This window comes from Macaca fascicularis, chromosome 20 (genome assembly GCF_037993035.2).
Source record: "Macaca fascicularis isolate 582-1 chromosome 20, T2T-MFA8v1.1".
In the NCBI taxonomy this organism is placed as follows: domain Eukaryota; kingdom Metazoa; phylum Chordata; class Mammalia; order Primates; family Cercopithecidae; genus Macaca; species Macaca fascicularis.
The window spans coordinates 2,773,350-2,783,085 of NC_088394.1; the positions used below are offsets into that span (position 1 = coordinate 2,773,350).

The 9,736-nt window shown below is 51.4% G+C and overlaps 1 long non-coding RNA gene across 1 annotated transcript; it reads left to right on the forward strand.

Annotated features, from left to right (window-relative positions):
• The first annotated feature begins 59 nt into the window (after positions 1–59).
• LOC102138605 (uncharacterized) lies at positions 60–9,649 on the forward strand. Its single transcript, XR_012429625.1, has 3 exons — positions 60–498; positions 6,845–6,984; positions 9,187–9,649. It is a non-coding gene; the product is annotated as an uncharacterized lncRNA (long non-coding RNA).
• The last annotated feature ends 87 nt before the right edge of the window (positions 9,650–9,736 follow it).

Consider the following 9,736-nt stretch of genomic DNA (forward strand, 5'->3'; position numbering starts at 1 on the left):
AACGTCACCGCCCCGCCCAGCAACGGGCCCGCCCGGCGGAAGTGTGCGTGGCGACTTCCGCCTTAGCGAGGTGCCGGCTAGAGCGGTGGTCCTCATAGCGGCCGCTCTAGCCCGAGCCGACAGCTTGGAGGTCCGCGCCGCCAGCTCGGCCAGGCAGCCAGCCCCGTGCTCCTCTGGGCCGCGCGTGTCATGTCAATCCTCGCCGGGCTTCACGGAGTGGCGTTCAAATCCCTACATGAAAGACAACTCGAAAGGCAGCACGTGGTGACGTCCATCTCGCAGCCCAGGGAATTCTCGCCAGTCCTGCCGAGAAGGGGCCTCTGGAAGGCAGGAACGGAACGTGTCCTCTTTACACTGGGCCCAGCACAGGGCGTGTTTGGATGGATGCTACAGTACGGGGCCTCCTCCCTACCCTTGGGGGCCAGGCACACTCAGGACCTCCCTCCCACTGCCATCCAGAAGGCTGGTCCAGATCTAAACCCTACTGGAAAAGAGGCAGTATGTTATATAAACGAGCCTGAACTTTACTTATTTGTTTATTTGAGACAGGGTCTTGCTCTAGCTGTAACACAGTGAGTGGTACGATCACAGCTCACTGAGGCTTCAACCTTTTGTGCTCAAGTGATCCATGCCCAGTGAGCTTGGACTTTAGAAACGACAGAAAGGGGCTTGAAACCCCAATTCTGCCACTTGAAAAAAGCTGCCGGGCACAGTAGCTCAAGCCTGTCATCCCAACACTTTGGGAGGCTGGGGTGGGTGGATCACCTGAGGTCGGGAGTTCGAGACCAGCCTGACCCACATGGAGAAACCCCGTCTCTACTGAAAATACAAAAAATTGGCCGGGTGTGGTGACGCATGCCTGTCATCCCAGCTACTCTGGAGGCTGAGGCAGGAGAATTGCTTGAACCCAGGAGGGGGAGTTTGTGGTAAGTTGAGATTGCGCCATTGCACTCCAGCCTGAGCAACAAGAGCGAAACTCCGTCTCAAAAACAAAACAAAACAAGAAAACAGAAAAAAACACACAAAAATTAACCGGGCATGGTGACATGCACCTGTAGTTGCAGCCACTTGGAAGGTTGAGGCACGAGAAACGCTTGATCCTGGGAGGCAGAGGTTGCAGCGAGCAGAGATTATGCCCCTGCACTCCAACCTGGGCAACAGAGTGAGACTCGATCTCAAAAAAAAAAAAAAAAAAGAAAAGAAAACTGGGAAAAGTTATTGTAAGGATGTAAGAAGTTCAACATATCTTGGAGTATTTAGGAAAAATAACAAATGTATATAGAAAGACAAGCAAAGAAAATAAGACAGCTATCAATGAGAAAGGAAATGTAAATAGTACACTACTTGGTTCAGTAGAAAATATTTACATAGTTTTTGCTAATTCTATATAAATATTAATCTTTCAGGTTTTTTTTTTTTTTTTTTTTTTTTTGAGACAGGGTCTTGCTCTGTCATCCAAGCTGGAGTCCAGTGCTATGATCATGGCTCACTGCAACCTTGAACTCCTGGGCTCAAGGGATCCTCCTTCTTTAGCCTCCCATGTAGCTAGAATTACAGGAGTGTGCCACTATGCCTCTCTAATTTTTAACATTTTTTGGTAGAGCTGGGGTTTTGCCATGTTGCCCAGGCTGGCCTCGAACTCCTGGCCTCAGGCAATCCTCCCACCTCGGCCTCCCAAAGTGCTGAGATTACAGGTACGAGCCACCCACGCCTGACTGATTAATGGTTTCACCAAACTTTGCGATGGAGTCATATTAGGAGGACGCAGAGAGGAGAAATAAGGGGATTGGGTTTCAAGAGAGCCAAAGCTTCATTTCATTTAGTGGGAAGCTATTTGATGTTGCCTGAGATGGCTAAATCAAGAAACAGCAGTTTATAATGAAAGTCGGCCATCTTCAATGGAGGGGAGGGCATTTTTTGTCTCCAGGAGGTGTTTGGAAGTCTGGAGCCATGTTTGGTTGTCACAGCAGGGCGTGCCTGGCATCTAATGGTGTATTAATTTCCCAAGGCTGCCATAAAAAATGGCCACTGGAGGCCAGGTGCGGTGGCTAACACCTGTAATCCCAGCACTTTGGAGGCCGAGGCTAGCGGATCACCTGAGGTCGGAAGTTCGAGACCAGCCTAACCAGCCTGACCAACATGGAGAAACCTCATCTCCACTAAAAATACAAAATGAGCTGGGCGTGGTGGTGCATGTCTGTAATCCCAGCTACTCGGGAGGCTGAGGCAGGAGAATCACTTGAACCCGGGAGACGGAAGTTGTAGTGAGCTGAGATCGCATCATTGCACTCCAGCCTGGGCAACAAAGAGGGAAACTCTGTCTCAAAAAAAAGGCCGCCGGGCACGGTGGCTCAAGCCTGTAATCCCAGCACTTTGGGAGGCCGAGACGGGCGGATCACGAGGTCAGGAGATCGAGACCATCCTGGCTAACACAGTGAAACCCCGTCTCTACTAAAAAATACAAAAAACTAGCCGGGCAAGGTGGCGGGCGCCTGTAGTCCCAGCTACTCGGGAGGCTGAGGCAGGAGAATGGCGTAAACCCAGGAGGCACAGCTTGCAGTGAGCTGAGATCCGGCCACAGCACTCCAGCCTGGGCGACAGAGCCATCCGTCTCAAAAAAAAAAAAACAAAAGCCCGGAAGGCGGAGCTTGCAGTGAGCTGAGATCCCGCCACTGCACTCCAGCCTGGGCGACAGAGTGAGACTCCATCTCAAAAAAAAAAAAAACAAAAAACACCACGGACCAGGCGTGGTGGCTCATGCCTGTAATCCCAGCACTTTGGGAGGCCAAGGCGGGCGGATCACGAGGTCAGGAGATTGAGACCATCCTGGCTAACACAGTGAAACCCTGTCTCTACTAAAAATACAGAAATAAATTAGCCAGGAGTGGTGGCGGGCTCCTGTAGTCCCAGCTAGTCGGGAGGCTGAGGCAGGAGAATGGCGTGAACCCGGGAATTGGAGCTCGCAGTGAGCCAAGATTGAGCCACTGCACTCCAGCCTGGGCAACAGAGTGACACTCCGTCTCAAAAAAAAAAAAAAAGAACAAAAAGGGCTACAAATTTGGCTTAAAACACACAAATGTATTATCTTTAGTTCTGGAGTCCAGATTCTAACATGGGTCACACTGAGCTAAAATCAGGTGTCGGGATCACTGTATTCCTGTCTGAAGTTTCCAGAGGAGAATCTGCCTCCTTGCCTTTTCCAGCTATTAGACGCTTCCTGAACCCCTTGACTCATGGCCACTTTCTATCTTCCAGACTTGACTCTGGGATAGGCCAGTGGTCCAACACTCTAATCTCTACTTACTTCTTTTTTTTTTTTTTTGTGAGATGGAGTCTCTGTCGCCCAGGCTGGAGTGCAGTGGCGCAATCTGGGCTCACTGCAGCCTCCACGTCCCAGGTTCAAGCGATTCTCCTGCCCCAGCCTCCGGAGTAGCTGGGACTATGGGCGCCTGCCACCATGCCCGGTCAGTTCTCCTGCCCCAGCCTCCGGCATAGCTGGGACTATGGGCGCCAGCCACCATGCCCGGATAATTTTTGTATTTTATTTTATTTTATTTGTTTTTGAGTCAGAGTCTTGCTCTGTCACCCAGGCTGAAGTGCAGTGGGACAATCTCAGGTCACTGCAACCTCTGCCTCTTGGGTTCAAGCGATTCTCCCACCTCAACCTCCGGAGTAGCTGGGATTACAGGCATGCACTACCACACCTGGCTAATTTTGCATTTTGGTACAGGGTTTCTCCATGTTGATCAGGCCGGTCTCGAACTCCCAACCTCGGGTGATCCACCCACCTCGGCCTCCCTAACTGCTGGGATTACAGGCGTGAGCCAATGTGTCTGACCCATTTTTGTATTTTTAGCAGCGACGGGGTTTCACCAGATTGGCTAGGCTGGTCTCGAACTCTTTTTTTTTTTTTTTTTTTTTGGAGACGGAGTCTCGCTCTGTCGCCCAGGCTGGGGTGCAGTGGCCGGATCTCAGCTCACTGCAAGCTCCGCCTCCCGGGTTCACGCCATTCTCCTGCCTCAGCCTCCCGAGTAGCTGGGACTACAGGCGCCCGCCACCTCGCCCGGCTAGTTTTTTGTATTTTTTAGTAGAGACGGGGTTTCACCGTGTTAGCCAGGATGGTCTCGATCTCCTGACCTTGTGATCCGCCCGTCTCGGCCTCCCAAAGTGCTGGGATTACAGGCGTGAGCCACGCGCCCGGCCTCGAACTCTTGATGTCAGGTGATCAGCCTGCCTCAGCCTCTGAAAGTGCTAGGATTACAAGCATGAGCCACCATGCCCAACCAAATTTTTGGAATTTTTAGCAGAGACAGGGTTTCACCATGTTGGCCAGGCTAATCTTGAACTCCTGAGCTCAGGGGATCCATCCGCCTCAGCTTCTCAAAGTTCCGGGACTACAGGTCTACTTCCGTCTTCATCCCAATTCCCTCACTGACTTCACCTCCCTCTCCCACCCTTAAGAGCCGTTGCAATTACAGTGGGCCTATCTGGATAAACCAGGCTAATCTGCTTCTATTTTTTTTTTTTTGTTTTGCTCCGCCTCCTGGGTTCATGCTATTCTCCTGCCTCAGCCTCCCGAGTAGCTGGGACTACAGGCGCCTGCCACCTCACCCGGGTAATTTTTTTTGTGTTTTTGTAGAGATGGGGTTTCACTGTGTTAGCCAGGATGGTCTTGATCTCCTAATCTTGTGATCTGCCCACCTCAGCCTCCCAAAGTGCTGGGATTACAGGCATGAGCCACCGCGCCCTTTTTTTTTTTTTTTAGATGGAGTTTCGCTCTTGTTGTCCAGGCTGGAGGGCAATGGCCCAGTCTCAGCTCACTGCAACCTCCGCCTCCTGGGTTCAGGCAATTCTCCTGCCTCAGCCTCCCGAGTGGCTGAGATTACAGGCATGTGCCACCGTGCCCGGCTAATTTTGTAATTTTCCTAGAGATGGGGTTTCTCCATGTTGGTCAGGGTGAACTTCCGACCTCAGGTGATCTGCCTGTCTCGGCCTCCCAAAGTGCTGGGATTACAGGTGTGAGTCACCGCGCCTGGCTGCTAATCTGCTTCTATTAAAGCCAGCTAGGCCGGGCGCGGTGGCTCAAGCCTGTAATCCCAGCACTTTGGGAGGCCGAGGCGGGCGGATCACAAGGTCAGGAGATCGAGACCACAGTGAAACCCCGTCTCTACTAAAAATACAAAAAATTAGCCGGGCGCGGTGGCGGGCGCCTGTAGTCCCAGCTACTCAGGAGGCTGAGGCAGGAGAATGGCGGGAACCCGGGAGGCGGAGCTTGCAGTGAGCCGAGATCGCGCCACTGCACTCCAGCCTGGGCGACAGCGTGAGACTCTGTCTCAAAAAAAAAAAAAAAAAAGCCAGCTGGCCTGGCGTGGTGGCTCACGCCTGAAATCTCAGCACTTTGGGAGGCCGAGGTGGGAAGATCACCTGAGGTCAGGAGTTCAAGACCAGCTTGACCAACATGATAAAACCTCGTCTGTACTACAAATAAAAAAATTAGATCGGGCACTGTGGGTCAGGCCCATAATCCCAGCACTTTGGGAGGCTGAGGCAGGCAGATCACTTGAGGTCAGGAGTTTGAGACCAGCCTGGCCAACATGGTGAAACCCCATCTCTACTAATCATACAAAAATTAACCGGGCATGGTGGTGGGCGCCCATAATTACAGCTACTTGGGAGCCTGAGGCAGGAGAATCGCTTGAACCTAGGCAAAGATTGCAGTAAGTCGAGATTGCGCCACTGCACTCCAGCCTGGGTGACAGAGCAAGACTCCGTTTCAAAAAAAAAAAAAGCCAACGAATTAGCAACCTTAATTTTACATTCGCGGGTGCGGTGGTGCGCACATGTAGTCTCAGCTACTCGGGAGGCCAAGGCAGGAGGATTGAGTCCAGGAGTTCTGAGGATATAGCGGCTTATGTCAACCAGGTGTCTGCACTGTTTGGCCTCAATATGGTGACTTCCTGGGAGCAGGGGACCACCAGGTTGCCTCAGGAGGGGTGAACTGGGCCAGTTTGGAAAGAGAGTAGGTCAAAACTCCTGTGCCGATTAGTAGTGGGATCATGCCTGCGAATAGCCAGTACACATCAGCCTGGGCAACATAGTGAGACACTGCCTCTTAAGAAAACATTTTATCTACAGCCTAATTCCCTCCTACTATGTGGCATAAATATTCACAGGTTGCAGGGATTGGGGGTGAACATCTTTAGGGGGCTATTATTCTGCGTACATAAATTGGCGAAGGCCACGGATGTTGCTGAACGTTGTCAGTGCACAGGATGCCAAAGGTCAGTAGTGCTGCAGCTGAGAGTTTTTCTGTTTCTGGCCTGGCGCAGTGACTCTTGTCTGTAATCCCAGCACCATAGGAGGCTGAGGTGGGCAGATCACCTGAGGTCAGGAGTTCGGGACCCGCCTGGCTGACATGGTGAAACCCTATCTCTACTACAAATACAAAAATTAGCCAAGCGTGTTGGCAGGCACCTGTAATCCCAGCTACCTGGGAGGCTGAGCCAGGAGAATGGCTCATTCTATCTACTCAGTGAACAGAGACTGCACCATTGTACTCCAGCCTGGGTGACAGAGCGAGACTCTGTCTCAAAAACAAAACAAACAAAACAAAACAAAAATAGCAGTTACGCTTATGATTCAAACATCTGGAGATAAATACTAGAAGAAACAGCTAAAAGAGTTTGAAGCAGCTGTCTCTGGAGAGCAGGACCAGTGAGTGAAGGGTGGGCAGGGATAGCTTTCTTCTCTTCCTTGTAGCAAGCAGCTTTTGATTTATAATGTATGTTGCCTTGATAACATTAATTATTTTATTTTATTTATTATTTATTTTTGTTTTTGAGAGGGAGTCTCACTCTGTCGCCCAGGCTGGAGTGTAATGGCGCAATCTTGGCTCACTGCAAGCTCCGCCTCCCGGGTTCACGCCATTCTCCTGCCTCAGCCTCCCGAGTAGTTGGGACTACAGGCGTCCACCACCACACCCAGGTAATTTTTTTGTATTTTTAGTAGAGACGGGGTTTCATCATGTTAGCCAGTATGGTCTCGATCTCCCGACCTCGTGATCCGCCCACCTCAGCCTCCCAAAGTGCTGGGATTACAGGCGTGAGCCACTGTGTCCGGCCTTATTTTATTTATTCATTTTTTATTGTTTATTGTTTTGAGACAGAGTCTTGCTCTGTCGCCCAGGCTAGAGTGTGGTGGCACCATCTTGGCTCACTGCAACCTCTGCCTCCCGGGTTCAAGTGATTCTTCTGCCTCAGCCTCCCAAGTAGTTGGGATTACAGGCACGCACCACCATGGCTGGGTAATTTTCGTATTTTTAGTAGAGATGGGGTTTCACCATGTTGGCCAGGCTGGTCTCGAATTCTTAACCTTGCGATCTGCCTGTCTCAGCCTCCCAAAGTGCTGGGATTATAGGCATGAGCCACCGGGCCCAGCCCTAATTATTATTATAATTATTTTCTTTTTTTTTTCTTTTTCTTTTTTTTTTGAGACGGTGTCTCACTCTGTTGCCCAGGCTGGAGTGCAGTGGCACGATCTCAGCTCACTGCAAGCTCCACCTCCCAGGTTCACGCCATTCTCCTGCCTCAGCCTCCCAAGTAGCTGGGACTACAGGCGCCTGCCGCCACTCCCGGCTAATTATTTTTTGCATTTTTAGCAGAGGTGGGTTTCACCGTGCCAGCCAGGATGGTCTCGATCTCCTGACCTCGTGATCCACCCACCTCGGCCTCCCAAAGTGCTGGGATTACAGGCGTGAGCCACCGCGCCCGGCCTATTTTCTTTTTTTTTTTTTTTAATTTTTCTTTTCTTTCTTTCTTTTTTTTTTTTTTTTGAGATGGTATCTTGCTCTGTCGCCCAGGCTGAAGTGCAGTGGCACAATCTTGGCTTACTGCAATCTCTGCCTCCCGGGTTCAAGCGATTCTCCTGCCTGTCTCCCAAGTAGCTGGGATTACAGGTACCCGCCACCACGCCCCACTAATTTTGTATTTTTAGTAGAGACAGAGTTTCAGTGTGTTGGCCAGTCTGGTCTCAAACTCCTGACCTCATGATCCACCCTCCTTAGCCTCCCAAAGTGCTGGGATTATAAGTGTGAGCCACTGCACCCAGCCCATTTTTTGTATTTTTAGTACAGATGGGTTTCACCATGTTAGCCAGAATGTCTCTATCTCCTGACCTTGTGATTTGCCTACCTCGGCCTCCCAAAGTGCTGGGATTACAGGAGTGAGCTACTGGGCCTGGCCAATTAATGTATTTTTTTAAAATTTTTCTCTGAGATGGAGTTTCGCTCTGCCACTGGAATGCAGTGGCGCGATCTCAGCTCACTGAAACCTCCGCCTTCTAGGTTCAAGCAATTCTTGTGCCTCAGCCTCCCGAGTAGCTGGGATTATAGGCGTGCGCCACAACAACCAGCTAATTTTTCTGTATTTTTAGTAAAGATGGAGTTTCACCATATTGACCAGGCTGGTCTTGAACTCCTGACTTTAAGTGATCCGCCCACCTCGGCCTTGCAAACTGTTGGGATTATAGGCATGAGCCACTGAGCCTGAGCTATGTATTTACTTTTTGAGACAGGGTCTGTCGCCCAAGCTGGAGTGCAGTGGTGCTATCACGACTCACTGCAGTCTTACGAATTCAGGCCTCAAGGGATCTTTCTACCTCGGACTTCAGGCGCGCACCACCACACCCAGCTAATATATCTATCTTGTCGTCGTTTGTTCTGGTAGAGATGGGGTTTCACCATATTGCCCAGACCGGTCTCTAACTCCGCCTTGGCCTCCCAAAGTGTTGGGATTGTAGACGTGAGCCACCATGCCATGCCCTGGCCAATAATTTTAAAAGATGACAAAGGCCGGGCGCGGTGGCTCAAGCCTGTAATCCCAGCACTTTGGGAGGCCGAGACGGGCGGATCACAAGGTCAGGAGATCGAGATCATCCTGGCTAACACGGTGAAACCCCGTCTCTACTAAAAACACAAAAAACTAGCCGGGCGAGGTGGCGGGCACCTGTAGTCCCAGCTACTCGGGAGGCTGAGGCAGGAGAATGGCGTGAACCCGGGAGGCGGAGCTTGCAGTGAGCCGAGATCGCGCCACTGCACTCCAGCCTGGGGGACAGAGCAAGACTCCGTCTTGAAAAAAAAAAAAAAAAAGATGACAAAACAGATTTGCTCATTAATCTCCTCCTTACCAGGGCTTTCCTGTTTGGGGCCAGGCTTTGTGTCTGCGGCAGGCATGGTCCGGGCCTTAAGCGTCTTATGGATTTCCAGGCGGGACACTGGTATCAAGGAACTGAGAGGTGAGCCTCAGGAAGCAGGGCCGGCTCTCATCACCTCCTCCCCAAGAAGAGCTGTGGCTTTAGGTCTCTGGAGGCAGAGAGAAGGAAGCCTTCGTCACCAGGCCCCCTCCCTGGGCACCAGGATGGGTGGGACACAGAGGCCCTCCTCCTGCCGCCTGGAAAGGGAGCCCACAGGCACCCTTAAGGTTCTGTGTTTCGCTCCTCTAACCCAGCCCTGGGCTCCCCCCGCCATGTGTTCTGGTACCCCACCCAACAGACACCTCCCCATGCCTGTGTTCCCAGTGGCCTTTCCCTGCGTCCGGCGACTCTCACTCCCTTGGGCCACAGCAATAAACAAGGCAGAGGAGCCACTACTTGTTTTTGTTTGTTTTGTTCTTGTTTTGTTTTTTGAGACAGAGTCTAGCTCTGTCGCCCAGGTTGGAGTGCAGTGGTGCAATTTTGGCTC